The sequence below is a fragment of the Pogonomyrmex barbatus genome, unplaced genomic scaffold, assembly GCF_055798465.1.
Source record: "Pogonomyrmex barbatus isolate J1 unplaced genomic scaffold, ASM5579846v1 scaffold4, whole genome shotgun sequence".
Classification (NCBI taxonomy): Eukaryota; Metazoa; Arthropoda; class Insecta; order Hymenoptera; family Formicidae; genus Pogonomyrmex; species Pogonomyrmex barbatus.
In genome coordinates this window covers 10,040,647-10,055,666 of record NW_028297138.1, presented here as the reverse complement: position 1 = coordinate 10,055,666, position 15,020 = coordinate 10,040,647, and the positions used below count along the sequence as shown (strand labels likewise).

The 15,020-nt window shown below is 35.3% G+C and overlaps 1 long non-coding RNA gene across 2 annotated transcripts in view; it reads left to right on the top strand.

Annotated features, from left to right (window-relative positions):
• Nucleotides 1-7,256, top strand: part of LOC105423593 (uncharacterized) — a 69,059-nt gene extending 61,803 nt beyond the window's left edge. For both annotated transcript variants that reach the window (XR_016140249.1, XR_016140250.1), the window contains one exon: nucleotides 6,178-7,256. This is a non-coding gene — a long non-coding RNA (uncharacterized LOC105423593). The remainder of the gene's footprint in view (nucleotides 1-6,177) is intronic.
• The last annotated feature ends 7,764 nt before the right edge of the window (nucleotides 7,257-15,020 follow it).

Here is a 15,020-nt window from a genome sequence, read left to right as displayed (position 1 = left end):
CCAAAAGAGCGAGAGATTCGAAAGGGGGGTTGCGGAGGGAGGGAAAGTGGAAGAGAGGAGGGCGTGTGCGTGAGTCCATGATGCGACGAAGAGGAGGGATAAAGAAAGAGAGAAAGAGAGAGAGAAGAGAAAAGGAGAGGCCGCGGAGCGACGAAGAGAACGGGCGTTGGCTACGCGCACGAAGGGAGATTAAAAGAAGAAAAAGAAGAAGATGGAATTAAAAGAGGAAAAAAGGGGAGAGTCGGGAAGCAAGAGGGAGGGAAAGAAAAAGGGGGAGGGAGGAACATGGGAAGGGAGAGGGGAGAGAGAGAGAGAGAGAGAGAGAGAGAGAGAGAGACCTCGTGAAAAATGGGCACCCAGCGAGAGAGGACAGCCTCAGGCTACATCGCACGATGCGACCCTGCTCAGGGAGGGATTCGTTCCTCGTTTGTGAACTCCGAACACGCTGCGTATGTGGATCCGATCAAATCGACGCGTTTAATTGCTCGTAGCTTAGTCTGAGCATTTTTCTCGAACGTGATTTTTGAAAAATACGACCCGTCTAGATCGATATGGATTTCTCGGATTGCGCTGACTCTTCTTTCCAATGATAGCTAAACGTGATATTTTGCGTGTGAAGATAATTTAAACTCGCACATCTCATTCCGTGGGAATCGTCGCGATCTTCACATACTTATATGCAGCATGGGTGGCTATGCACATATTTGCGTAGGTGGACCAAGTGGCCGGAGCGGAAGAGACGAAGGGAGAGAAATGACGATTTCTGAGAGGGGTGAAACCCCATGTAGCTTGAGATATTTCTTTTTTGGCCGATTTCTTAGATACATTTTTGCGGTCCACGGTATATTTGCATAGTGAACTATAGGCGCAAGTATAATTGATAAACATAGATAGAACTAATTGGCAAATCATCTTTCAGTATCAATCGTTCTGTCGGTGAAGCATCGATTCTGGACAAACCCGCGTTACACGTCGCGGCTTTCTAACGTCGACCTCGTGAAAGCAGATCAAAGTCCGATCCTCGGCGAGAAAATCCCTCTCTATTCATCGTATCTATCGACGCGCGCGCGTAGTCGTAAAGTCGCCTTCCGCGCCCACCTTTCTGCTGTATATCTTTCATGCCGACGGGATAAAATATTCACACCGGCTACATACTTGCAGATTCCAAAGCGTGTCGAAAAGCGTGCGAGGAAGTATCTATATCAACCTGACCAAAGACAAAGTTTGCTTTTGGAGTAACAATATGTAGGTTCTTTTCTCGTTCTTTTAATAGTTCACCACCATCCTTTGAACTATTATGTAAAATATTGCGTAAGATCTTTGCTCTCGCAGACAGAAATGTTTTTATTAAAGAATACCTCAATTTATTAAGTTATATACCATTTTGATGGCACAATCTAGAAAATGTTTAAAAAAGAAAGATATCTTTTCATAATTTATTATATATGTTTTTGCAAGAATAAAATTGCCGCTAGTATTCGAGAAGGGGTTAAAGTTGCGCGCGGTCGTGAATACATCATATGCTCATTTCAGCAGAAGCATCCACGACGATTCTGTCGTAGGTCGCGTCAGCCGTAATTACGCACATCCCTCTGAATGCCCGCCGACGTGTTATTATCGGTGAAATGCGCGTTCTCCTTGGCAAAACGATCATTTGTCACGTATGCTAAGATGGAAGAAGCGAAGGGCGCAAAAATCATGTTCGGTTCATTATAGTCTTAGTGTTTTTGCGTGTCTTCACATTTAGCACTATATGAAATCTTCAATTCTTGTTTGAATTTTCGTCCTTCTATTTTTCTGACAACTGATGACATTTGACTTGTCAAATGGTTCAACATAAAATGATTTCACAAGTTAACAATAGAATATGATAGTTTCAAGAAACAGCTAATTTATAAAAGAAATGGGCCTGTTGAGTCTAGCTTAAATAAATTTGTAAGAAACTTGTTTTTGATTTTACGAGTAGGATATATAATATAGTGTAGGAAACAAACAAACAAAGTCAATGGGGATTCGAATTCAGGATCTTTCATTTGTTACAATAGCACAGTAGTTATTCGACCACGACTGTTTCCAACGAAGTCGTCAATCTTCTATCAATATCTAATTGATCTTTACGATCTTTTATTTTCTACAATAGTTATATAAATTAATTACTTCAAATCTTTAACATACGTGTGTGAAAAATGTCTGCTAAAAAGATATAAATACCTATAACATTTACAACAATTCTTATGCGAAATAATAAAAATATCGAAAGAGTTATATCTAATGACACGTTTTTCAGTTAAATTTTATTCGTAAAAAAGCTATTTGTTTTACTGTTCTAATTACTATCATTACGCGTAGACGCAACATCATCGAATAAATTAACAGTATAGCCCAGATTCCGACGAATCTATGGCGCCTTGTTTCGAGGCCGCATCTCCGGCTAAGTAGGACCGACCGGCGATGCGCCGAGTGCGGTCATCGAAGTCTCCGGGCGAGATTCGGTGCGACGCAACACGATGCTCTGCGCGGGCGTTGAAGTCTCCCGTACCTCGTTGTTAAACGGCGGCGCTCGTAAGCGCGCATAATGGTTCTTAACCGGTTCACCCGGGATTCATTCAGAGAAACGTCAATGTTGCATCTATTCACGTACGCGTACCTACACGTACGTGTACACACGTGCGCGCCTATAGATCGTCACTACCTGTTCGCTGAGAGAGACCGGTCAGTTCTTGTCGGTTGTGCTCACCAAAGCAAATACCGGTATGTTTACGTCTGGATATAAAAATGCGGCGAGGTAAACGAAAGAAGCGACCGCGGTATATATGTGTACGTGTGTACGTGTGTGTGTGTGTTTTGTGTGTGTGTGTGTGTGTGTGTGTGTGTGTGTGTGTGTGTGTGTGTGTGTGTGTGTGTGTGTGTGTGTTCCGAGATTGATTCCTGGACGTGATTTATCAGGATTATTTCGCGTAAAGTGTACTTCTCATTTTTGTTTCCTCTTCTTATTTTTATTATATGTTTTAAGCACTGCTTCTTTACAATAATCTTTTATTTATATATACAGTTGTATATATTTTATAAAGTAATATGCAATTAAATAGAAGAAATATATATGTGTATAATATTATGACATTATTTTCTATCCTTAATCTTAGATAAGCTGTTTAGTTAAAGGAACTTAATAAAAAAAAAGCTTTTTACAAAAATACAGACTACTTAGCCGCGATATACATTCCGCTTTGCGGGCAAAACAGAATTTTTGTTCACTATCGAGAAGTAATAATTTAAAATGCTAACCTGGCTGATCGGAAAATTCTGTCCGGCTATCTAATGCTAATTAAACGCTGATGTAAAAAATAAATCTGATTTATCCTGTCGATAATTATATTCCAACGACCGGCTTACAAATCGACGTGCGCACGTTTCTTATGCTTGCTCGCGCGCTCATATCGCGACGTAAAAGAATTCTGAGCACGAGAGATTGGCGGCAGGAAGCGCAGCAATGGCGCTCGTGATAACGGTATCGAAAGTGTTACGCATACGAGCATGAGCAGCCGGGCTCGTACATTCGCGAGGTTATCGGTGGTTAAACGCGCATTTCGACGATGCGTCGCGCTTCATTCGCGTTGTTGCGAGCGGCTTAGGCAGATTTCATACAGATGATTGTCATAGTAAAGTTGTATATATTATTCTTCTAAAATTTGCATATATTATTTCCTGTATTATTGTTTTGAAACTTGTTGAATAAAACTTACAATTTAGTCAGGCGAATGTTTCATAAGTAAAATATATATTAATATAATAAATATATTAATTCATTTTTAAAGTTATAATTCTAATAATATTAATAATGTTATATTTATATTTTTTTTTAAATCTTTCTTGTATATCATAAATTTGAAACGTTTAATTGATAAAACAAAGGATATCCCACTTCATTATTTTTTACAGAGATTATTAAACAAATATTAATTAATTTTTGATAATTCATCTTTGAATAAACCTGCAAGTGGATAATCCAAGATTTGTGCAAATACGGCTTTATATATGCCGCGATAGAAACGCGCGTCTAGAAACACGTGTGTTTAAAGTTCCTCTCTAATTTACCGTAGCGCCACTAATCAGTCGTCGTGGAAAATTTATTCTCGCGAAATATCGGCGTTGCACGTGAACACATCTTCGTATAAACCCATGCGCCACTGAAGTGGCGTTTATCGTCTGGTACGTCGTTACGGGAGTCCTGTAACGATTATCCGTGAACCACTGCGTCCACTGGCGTGCAAGGATAATAATTGCCTAGCGCGGACAATAAGTTGATCATCATAACGATCAGGCATGTTTCGTCCTCAGAGTTACTGTTGAAGAAATGTGTTATGGAAACTTTGAAGAGACCATACAATTTAGGTATAAAAAGACATTTCTATAGCCCTTCATAAAATTCACTTATTTCTTCTAACAAAAAAAAAATACCTAGAATTTTGTTAAGTTCTTTTAAAAGTAAAATATTTTTTGTGAAATATTTTTTGCATAGAAGATAAATATTCAAAAGATAATAAAATTATAATAAAAGATATAAGGGAACAATTTTTTTAAGTATATTTTATATTCTGCATTTTCTAGGTGAAACTTCCATTCTGCTTGATGGTTTTTTTTTTTTATTTCCTACTCTTGGCCTTGAGATGTTTGAATGAATTGCCACATTGAATGTACAACAATTTTGTTAATGGCGCACTGTTGTCCCTTGACTAAGGGCCTACGTAATAATGCGAAGATGTGTCTGATGTCTGATAAATTTCATCAGTTATTACGCAATTGAAACTGCGCTTAAGATGCACGTATTTAACGTTAATGCTGCTTGTTTTTATATTTGACTGAATGTTTTTATCTTAATATTCATCTATGTATTTTTAATTCTGTCGTGAGAAAAAAATTTCTGAAAATTTCTGAAAGTCAAGTTTATAATACAAGGCCGACTGTATTTTATAATTAATTATATCGAATGATATATTAATATTTACTTTAGACAAAATCTAAAAATGCAATGTATATATAATTTAATGTCAATTAATTCCATATGAATTTTATGAATACACATTTAATTCTGATTAACTGTACCGTACTGTCATTATTACAATGACAGTTTTTTTTATGAATGAATTCCCCTATTTCCCCTATTTCCCCTATAATATTATAACTTCTCAAGTTTATTTCTTAAGTTGAGATATGATGCATAAAATTATTGCGCTTTAAACGTGGAAATAGTGTATTTAATAATATTTATGTCGGGAACTGATCTGGTAGAAATCGATGTGCCATCCGTAGTGCGCAAACGAGACATTGACAAAACGAATCCAAATCTGAATTACCGAATCGAGTCACGATTAATGGACGCAATTAGTCTCAGCGCGAAAACAACTCGTTGTGCCAACAAGTGGAAGGTGGATCGACGAAATCAGGTCGTGGAGAGGATCCCGCTGAACCAGAAAAAGAACTTTCTTCGGCCGATACCACATATACACGATGCCTATATATCTACACACATATATGTACACATACACATACATACTAATGACATCAACATTAATCGTATACCTTTCTTAAACGTATTCAGTACAATTAACTGGCGTAGCGACTAAAAGTAGTTATTAATTTAATTGGTCTTGCATAATGCGTTGCGAAGAGACTACCTGTTTAACCTATAGATTATTAAGCAAATAGAATCTATTTAAAATTCAAAAAATATATGTTTCATATTATATAAAAATATATGTTTCATATTATATAAAAATTTTTATTTTATTTGACACAATTTTAATTTTGAAGAGGGACATCTCTTTTATATATGAAGAAAAAAAGAATATTCAGAAGCAAATATTAGCTTTGTTAATTTTTAGTGATTTTTTTCTTCGATATTTATTGGTTATAAGATAATTTGATTGCGATAATGAAATATACATTTTTGAAATATTCAATTTTTTTTATTAATTGTAAGACAGTTCATTTGTTCTATATAAATATAAATGAAATAATAATATAAATGAAATTTTATTTCATTGTATTTAAATAAACCTTATTTCTCATAAATAAATTTTTATATATCTTTTTCTCATATATATATATATATATATAAATTTGTGCATAAATTTTTGCAATTAACAGATTTTTCTTATAATAATTTTCTGATTTTAGGTTTAAGATAGTTTCAAGCTGCACCGATGATGGCCTCGTGATCTTCAAGTCATGTCGGTGCCGAGAAACTCAATGAGGAATTTTACCGTCTCGTCGATAAATCGATCGCGTAGGAAATTAAGTCGCCCTTGCGTGTAACGGTAAAATCGTGCGGATACCCGGCGAGTGTTCTTACGGCGCTACGCCCGGTATCGTCGCTTCCATAAGTCGGCGAAATTGCAGCGTGATCTCGAGCGGGCCGTTAACTTTTCGCAAGAACGGAAAACAGTTACCCCGTTCAGACATGCGTCCGGTGCATCTCGCGTTCCGGGGAGGGTGAGGAGAAGGGAATAAGGAGGGCGTTTCATTGACTTGAACGAACGCGGTTTAATGATCATGATGAAACGAGACAGTGTGACCGCGTGCCGCAAAAATTCGCGAAAAGGTTTCTTCCTATAACAACGATGTCGATGACAACGTGACAATCTGATTGATTTTTGCTAACTACTTCCTACTTCCTAATTGGTTGAATCATTCTCTGAAAATGGTGTGCAATTCGGAGATATTTTATGCAAAAAGTATCTTTTTTGCTTGATAAAATTGAAAAGTTATCAAGCACACAACTCTTCAAGAAGTAACGAAAATTACAAAAAATAACTATAACGAATATATACTTGTTTTTAAATAGTATATCTTTTGTATAAATTTTAAACAAATATCCAAATTGTTAAATCACCTAAAGCAGTAGTTGAACTTACAAAAATGTAAATAATTTTGATTTGAAGAAGTAAGATTTGTTATCAATTGTCAAATAAGAAGACTTAAGCAATACTAAATATTTCTTTCGAGAAAATAAAAGATAAAGAAATCTCTTGTTTATATTCAGTAAGTATCAGTTATTAGCTGAATCAATAAAAATGTAAATAAGTACTGATGGAAATAATTTCGAATAAAGGTGAATATTACAACGATATCGAATACAACTGATTTAATTCGATTTATATACTTTTTTAAATATGTTAATATAAATTATTATAATTAATGTTAATTTTAATGGAATTTTTGCAAAAAATAAAAAATTTTTATTCAACGTTTAAAAATGATTTTTATTTCGCACATTTTCCATTTTCCTGTATTTCCTTGAAGCAAAAGTGAACCAATGTTATTTTCGATAATTTTTACTTCTCTAAATTGGATTAAATACGATAAAAGGTAATCGTTTCGATAAATGTAACATTATTCAAGCATTAAGATTTTTCCAAGAATTTCAAGAATATACGATAACTATTAATCCAGAGAATCCACAAAACATGTAAGAAACATGCGGACGATAAAATGTCATTCCGGTAAGGACTTAACTCGATAACTCTGTCTGAATTAAAACTTTGTTTACCCGTTGCTGCCACGGGGATGCATTATCGTGCATAATTTAAACGAGCCTTTTTTACCAGCAAGTATAGGTACATACACGTCGCTTATTAACTTCCCGTCGAATATGATGCCTACGTAACTTCCAGTAATTACCGCTTACCGAGTTAATGGATAAGCATAAAGCACAAGTCCGTGTTGGAACTTGCGCGCATGTCAATGTTTTCTGATTAGATTGAGAATCGTGCCTGTTCGGAAGGCCACGGTTAGGTCATGGATACGTAAAAATTGAGAGGGCGGTACAAAATTTGTATTTTATAAGAGAGAAATATTCTGATATTCTATGTACAATCTCCCAGAGAAAAAAAGAGCAGAATGATCTGATGATCAAATCAATGCTAAAAGTATAGTAAGATATATACTATAGGATACACATACATATATCGCTGTATTTACAGATCTTCTACCATTGTTTCATAGTAAGCGTTGATTGGTCACATCAGGTTGCTTTCCTTTCTCTGTATATACACGCAGATTATATGTGAATGTGTGCTGTGTTGCCTATATAAACGAACCGTATATGCCCTTGTTGGCCCAACTATGGGTCCATTGGCCAATGGCTATCGTGGGTCAGAGAGAACAGCCATTGGAGCCCATCCACGAAGCATAATTTGGGGATTGTTCGGTCGTCCTCTGATGTTATATATTTTACGAAATATTTAACTGTTATTCTTCTTAAATAAGAATTTTACATAGGGTACTTGTCCATAACAGACGTATATAATAAATGAAAAATTATTTGTAAAAATATTATAAATAATTCTCTTTTTATCCAGAATTGTTATTATTTCTAATATTAAAACTTTAATAATAAATATAAATACCTTAACAGTTCAATTTTCACTAAATTTTAAATAAAAATTCTGTGAAACGTCACTTGCAATTAATTGAAGAAAAACATTTTATTATCTAAGCGTATCTAATATTTAATTTCGCAATCTTTCTTTATTTTAAATTTGCATCAAAAAAATATTCCAAATTCTTCACATTTGACTTATCCTATGATGATCTATTTAATTTTCAAAGAAACTACCTGTTTAACCTACAGATTATTAAGCAAATAGAATCTATTTAAAATTCATAAAAATATATCTATTATATATTTATATATTTATTATATATTTATTTAATAGATTATTACACAAGAGAAACGATATAAAACAAATAGACATGTATCAAAGTATACTTAAGGTTACTTAAGAAATCGACGCCTATTAATCACAGTCTCAGTTTATTTGCCTTATTTGACGGTCATCATATCTTTGCTTCTGCCTAGAGAATGCTAAAAGTTCACTGCTGCTTTTATGCCCGGCTGCACATGCATTATTTATCTCTCCTCTCATTATAAAATCATGCGAATGAGGAGAAAAAAAGGAGACGATGCTCGTGAAGGCCGTCATTTATTTCTCGATCGTTGATAAGTTTTCGCCTGGGGATTTTAGCACGATTAGAAGCTCACGGTGGCAGCGCGAACTGTGGTTCCATCATCGCTTGATACGCGATCATTAGAGATCTGTTAAGATGTCGTCGTTTAGGGATCTTTTATTATGCATAGCTCAATTACGATAGGAGGAAGAAGGATGAGGCTGACCGGCGCGCGACTAGCAATCGTCTCTCCTATCAGCTTTACATATTGTCCAACGATGCGTGGATAAACGTAAGAGATAATTTATCATTAGGCGTTACGCAATTAACGTTGATTGCGCATCTCCTAGAGACCGTATTCGTGTAAGCGCGTGGAAAAACTTCAATCCTCGCGAGCGGGCTCGCGAAGGTATATTAATTACTTCGCGATTACGCAATAATGCGACAGTGCTCCGTGCGGTCGTGGTAATTAAGAACGGAATAAAAACATCTTCGGAGACTTCCTTCTCTCGTACGTGCGTTAATTACGTGCGCGGACACACGTGAAGGATACGCGTGTAAGTTACGCGGCGTATACCTAAGAACCGAAATATATTACGCTTTTAAATATTCCCTCGGTATATTAAGGTCGTCGAATGTACTCGGCGCGCGATCGTGTTACCTCCACCTGATTCAGCAACGAAGAAAAATCCGTACCTCAATCTGGCGCCGCGCGTTGCGAGAGATCTGAGATATCTCGCTACTACGTATTCAATCGTAGATATCTGAATCAATCTTAATTAATTGACCCAACTAATCTTAGAGAACCAGTTAAGTGTATTCGTAATTTGATCCGGAAAAATGCGTGTAAAAATCTACTTGTTTAAATCGCTACATTACATATTCTAGAAATATAAATTTTACATTTCCGCGTTAACGAACTCTACTCTTTTAATTTATCTTTTTTTGAAATTAGAGAAATGTAAGATATACGAAATGTCAAATAAAAATCGAGCGAGAATTGATTCTAATCATATAATATTCAGAAGATAAAATTTTGAAGAATATTGCCTTTTATTTTTTCTAAAAAGGATGCTTTTAATAATCAGTATTCAATTTTTCAAGAAGATTTGCACATTTGTAAAATTCTTGTATCATTCAAAACATATAACTTACTTCGCGCACGATTTTCTCACACATCTCTCTCCTTTAAATATATTTTTGTTTTTTATGTGGAAGGAAGCATTATCATTCTTTCAGCTAATCTTTTTTTCTTAGTCACTTTAGCCAGGTAGAAATCTATATACAGAGTGTCCCATATAATTCGCATATTACTTTCTATAAACTGAGTTGAATAGAAAAACGCCCTATCATTTTATGATTCATATATTCAAGTTCGAGTTTAGTGAACTCTAGTAACCTTTTCATCTCTTACAGTTTTCAAAAATAGAATGCAGTCCGCATCGTATTATCTTGTTGGTAGACGGATATATTGACCTGACGGTGTAGTAGTTGAGAGGGATTTGCCAATATAAGTTATCGCTATAGGATGTGATTGAAAATCTGGTTATTTTGTGTGAACTAAACATGGAGAATGACTCTATGTATACATGATTTTTGTATTCGTCCATGCGACAACATGACGTATGGACGAATATTATGTCAAAATGGCTGAAGAAATAAAATAAAAAATCAATTGACATTGATAAAAGATTGAGAATGTTTATCATAAAGTCATTGTAGTCGAACAGTTATAGTCGTTTTTAGATTTGGATTTTTATTAATAACTCATTATAATTTAACTCGCAAAATGATAAAGGCCTTTTTGATTTAATATTTACTCTATTTAGTCATCACGAAAAGTGATACAATTGTGATTAGATACTTTTATATATATATATATATATATATATATATATATATATATATATACATATATATATATATATATATATACATTGTGTATGTATGTATGTATGTAGATTACATATATAAAATCCTCTACAATTTTGCCATTTTGCAATATAATTAAAGAGTTATTAATTCACACAAATTCGTGAATGAGCATACACAAAAAACAGTCCAGTAGTTGTTAAACTCACAAAATGGTACAAGACTTTTCTATTTAATAATTCATAACTCACTCACCCAGGTGATATATTTATTATTGGACACCCTGTATATAGACCTTTTCTACCTGCTTTACTTCGGGATGCTGCCTCTACATATGTATCTGTGATGGTCAATATATTTATCTTGGCAGCAAAACTTGCGGGCGTATTTATGTGTTCCTGTAAATGTCATACATACATACATATGTGTTTGTGTGTGTGTGTGTGTGTGTGTGTGTGTATGTGTACATATCTAACTGACTAAGTATATCCTTATGAATAGAAAATATCTGTACTATGTTAAAAAAAAATACACCTGCCGAGACGCCCTCAAAGACTTAAGTATAAAAAGCTGAAATGTCTTTGCTCTCTCTCTCTCTCTCTCTCTCTCTCTCTCTCTCTCTCTCTCTCTCTCTCTCTCTCTCTCTCTCTCGCTTTCCCTCTCCTTCTTTTTTCTCCGTCCCTTTTCTCTCTTTTTTTAAGGAGACTTTTCCGCATCATCACAATCACGTTGCCGCCAGAATGCTGTGCATTCGATCGTAAACGTAAGAATGGTTTCTTTTTCATATTTGGGTTGAGTTGAGGCAATAAACATTATTTATTATCGTGTTCTTTTTCAAATAGATGGATTGCATTATAATTGAAGTGAAAAAGGCATTTTTTTTAGTGCAGAATATAATAATTATTAGCTAATTTAGTCTCTCTTTTTATTTCACTATTAGAAGATCTATATTTATAAAGTTAAATGTAATAAATGTAAGATAAATTTATCTTTTAATAAAATATCTATATAACATACATTTCTGAAACAATCTGTAATTTATATCTTCAAATGTTTAAAAAACATCTTATAAAGATATCAGATATCAAAAAGATATTATTAAGTCTTTAAAATCTTTGATAAAGTTTTAAAAACATAACTTTTAAAAACATTTTTTAGGTTTATATATCATTTGAGATAATTATAAACAATACTATTATAAATTAATATATTTAACAGTTTAAGATATTATTCTCATACAGAATAAAAATCATATAAAATAGAATGTCAAAGTAAAAATATCGCAGTAATTATACCGCAGTGACAATTAGCTCGATTGGCTTCGGATTATTTATAACAGATTTTTTCACGTATTTTTAGCTCACGCAACGACGAAATTGAAATTAGACGTGGAGCAATTTCACGATAGGGAATAGCGAGCCTCGTTGCGCAATGGCGAATTTGCATTCGTTGCCGCCGCGGTGTGGTATTACGTAACGTCTCGTATTAGCGTGGGCAGCCGTTGAAATATGGGAATATATAATTATGTGTATAATAATTATAGCGAAAATCGGAATCGTTGACGTGCGATACCACGTTGCATATTATCAATACGGATTGGGTCGCATCATTAATCAACATCACCGTTGAATATACTCAACATAAAAACAACGCATAATATCGCTTAACATTATATCGTTAATGTTGTTGTAAGGCCAATAAGTATATATGATATCGATAACTATCTCACGATAAACAGGTGCTCCAATAATTTTCTCAAAAATTATATATTTACGCACATTTTATTAATATATTAAATTATAATTGCAATTATTCGCCTTCCGATTGCATCATGTTTTCGTGTATTCTGACTCGAATAAACAAAATTGGGTCGGTCGTCTGTAAAAGTTTCTCCGATTAGATCGATTGATTTCGTAAGCGGTTCGATCGCACGATTTCACAAAAACATTGGAAGATCTAACACCTGGGTGTCGGGTGGACGTTTATTTAAAACTTGTTGCTTGAACTAGTTTTTATCTGCCGTCATTATGTAAATTAGACTGCCGCTTTTTAGACGGTGGCACTTTCAACGTTGCATTTAACCTATTGATACAAATAGAACGTGAATCAGTGCGGAATTAGAAAAATACAGATTTATATTAGAAGAATTTTTATTGATGAGTTGATATAAATGTTTCGCGTGAAAGAAAAACGTTAATGGAGCGTTAAATGAACCTTACAGAAATTACAGAGAAGAAATTTGCTACTGTCGGTTGGCAGAAAAAGATGCAGACAAGGCGAGTATCTAACGTTGCTTCATTCCCGCATAATTATCTTATTCATTACACAGTCATGCTTGTTATGTAATATTCCGATTAAATGAAAAAATTAATACAAAACAAATTCCAAGTTTTAATGATATAATTATGCAGAAAATGATAAATTTAAAAAGAGAGAAAGAGAACTCGGTCAGTCAGCTCGCTTGACTTCTTTGAAAAACATGTGAGATTGTCAGTCGATAAGAAAATCCAGTAAACAACAGTTATGAAACAAAATTTTTTTTATATTATTTGACCTGGCTTTTTTATCGAAATTATTTTGTAGTTTGACATAAAAAATTGCAAATCATTAATGATGCATAGAATTTAATAGCAAATTTAATTCGGTTGCAACAAAATTGACGCGGCTCTACACTGCGTTCTGGTCGAAAACCGTATCATTAAGTCCAATTTCACGCGGCGAGCGAGCCGCGATAGCTTTCCTGCTCTGTCTCTTTCGCGCCGCCCAAGTGACTCGCTCGTAAATCTGTTATGTAGTTACAGAAAATATTATCCTGCACCTAGACAAGACTTGAATGCGTAATGTGAACGACCAGGTAGCCGAATCAAGCCGGCCAGCTGGTTAGCCGGTCGTGAGGATTGAGAAAGGTGAAAGAGGAGAAAGAGAAAGAGACAGAAAAAGGAAGGGGAAGAGAGAAGGTGTGGAGCAAAATATTAAATTATAAAAGATATAAAAATAATTAATAAGCGAAGACTTTGCACATTCTGATGGCGTCAGTTCACATAAGATTGAAAAAAAGTGTAGCGAACCGACAAACGCGGATTACACAGGCGAATTTTCCTATTTTCTACTAGCGAATTAAAATTTTCCTCTCATTCGTGCAATCAAGGTGGTATGGCAACTTTCTGAGCGCCTTTTACATTATTAATTACGATCAGGCATGCGAGACGATTTTGTATGTGCAAATTTTCCGCGAAAACAGGCTGGTGATCGTAATCATTCGACCAATCATAATCGCTCGAGCGAGCGAGGTAGTTTCCGCGAGATGTTTGCACCTCGACGTCGAATCACGATTTATGAATTGTCGAATGCAACTAGTGTAAACAAGCGTTCCGTTAGTTTACGCTTATTCACGCAGAATGGAAAAGAACCGTGAGGTATCTCGAGCGTTACGACGTCTGGCACAGTAATTTCGTCTTTTCGTTTTTGCGTTTTTCGACTGTGTCGGATCGCAACAGTCATAAGTGATTGACGCAAATTTCGCGTTCCCGTAATACGCATTCGCCCGATGTTATTTTGACTGCCTTTCCTTCGGAGAAACGACGTTTAGCTCTTTCTACTTTGCTACTAATCTGGAGCTTAGCTTGCAGGAAGACTTAACTTTTTGTATTCCCGTATGTCAAACCGTATGTGTTATCGATTCGAGGACGGTTGCGATATTATAAAAATTTCGTCCGTTTTGCACATTTTATCGAAAATAGGAGGCGAACGATATAGATGTAAAAATCATTTTTCAATTTTTTTTTCAACCTCGTTAGAAATCTGTCAGCGATATTTATGCAAACGATGCGTCAACGTGATCCGCACGACCGATAACAACATTCTACAAATTTTCATTAGCGATATGCCCGCGGGAACTATAGCTGGCGGGTAGTGCGAGTTTGATTTATATTATACCGCGCTCCGTAGATTTCGCGGTATAATGTGCTTTATGAAGTCAACGTTATTTACGCATTACAAACGTACGTAGAGCGCGACGGCGAGAAGCGCGCGATCGCCCGTCCACGTTCTCAGGGAACTCCCGCGACGAACCGGTCTGAGATAAAGGGTCTGATAGACGACGATGATTCTCGCCGGGTTGCGCGGCGTGCAGCCGTTCGTCGATCGTCCTGCGAGGAGGAGCCGCGTGATTTTTCCGCCCGACAATCACCGCGTTGGCG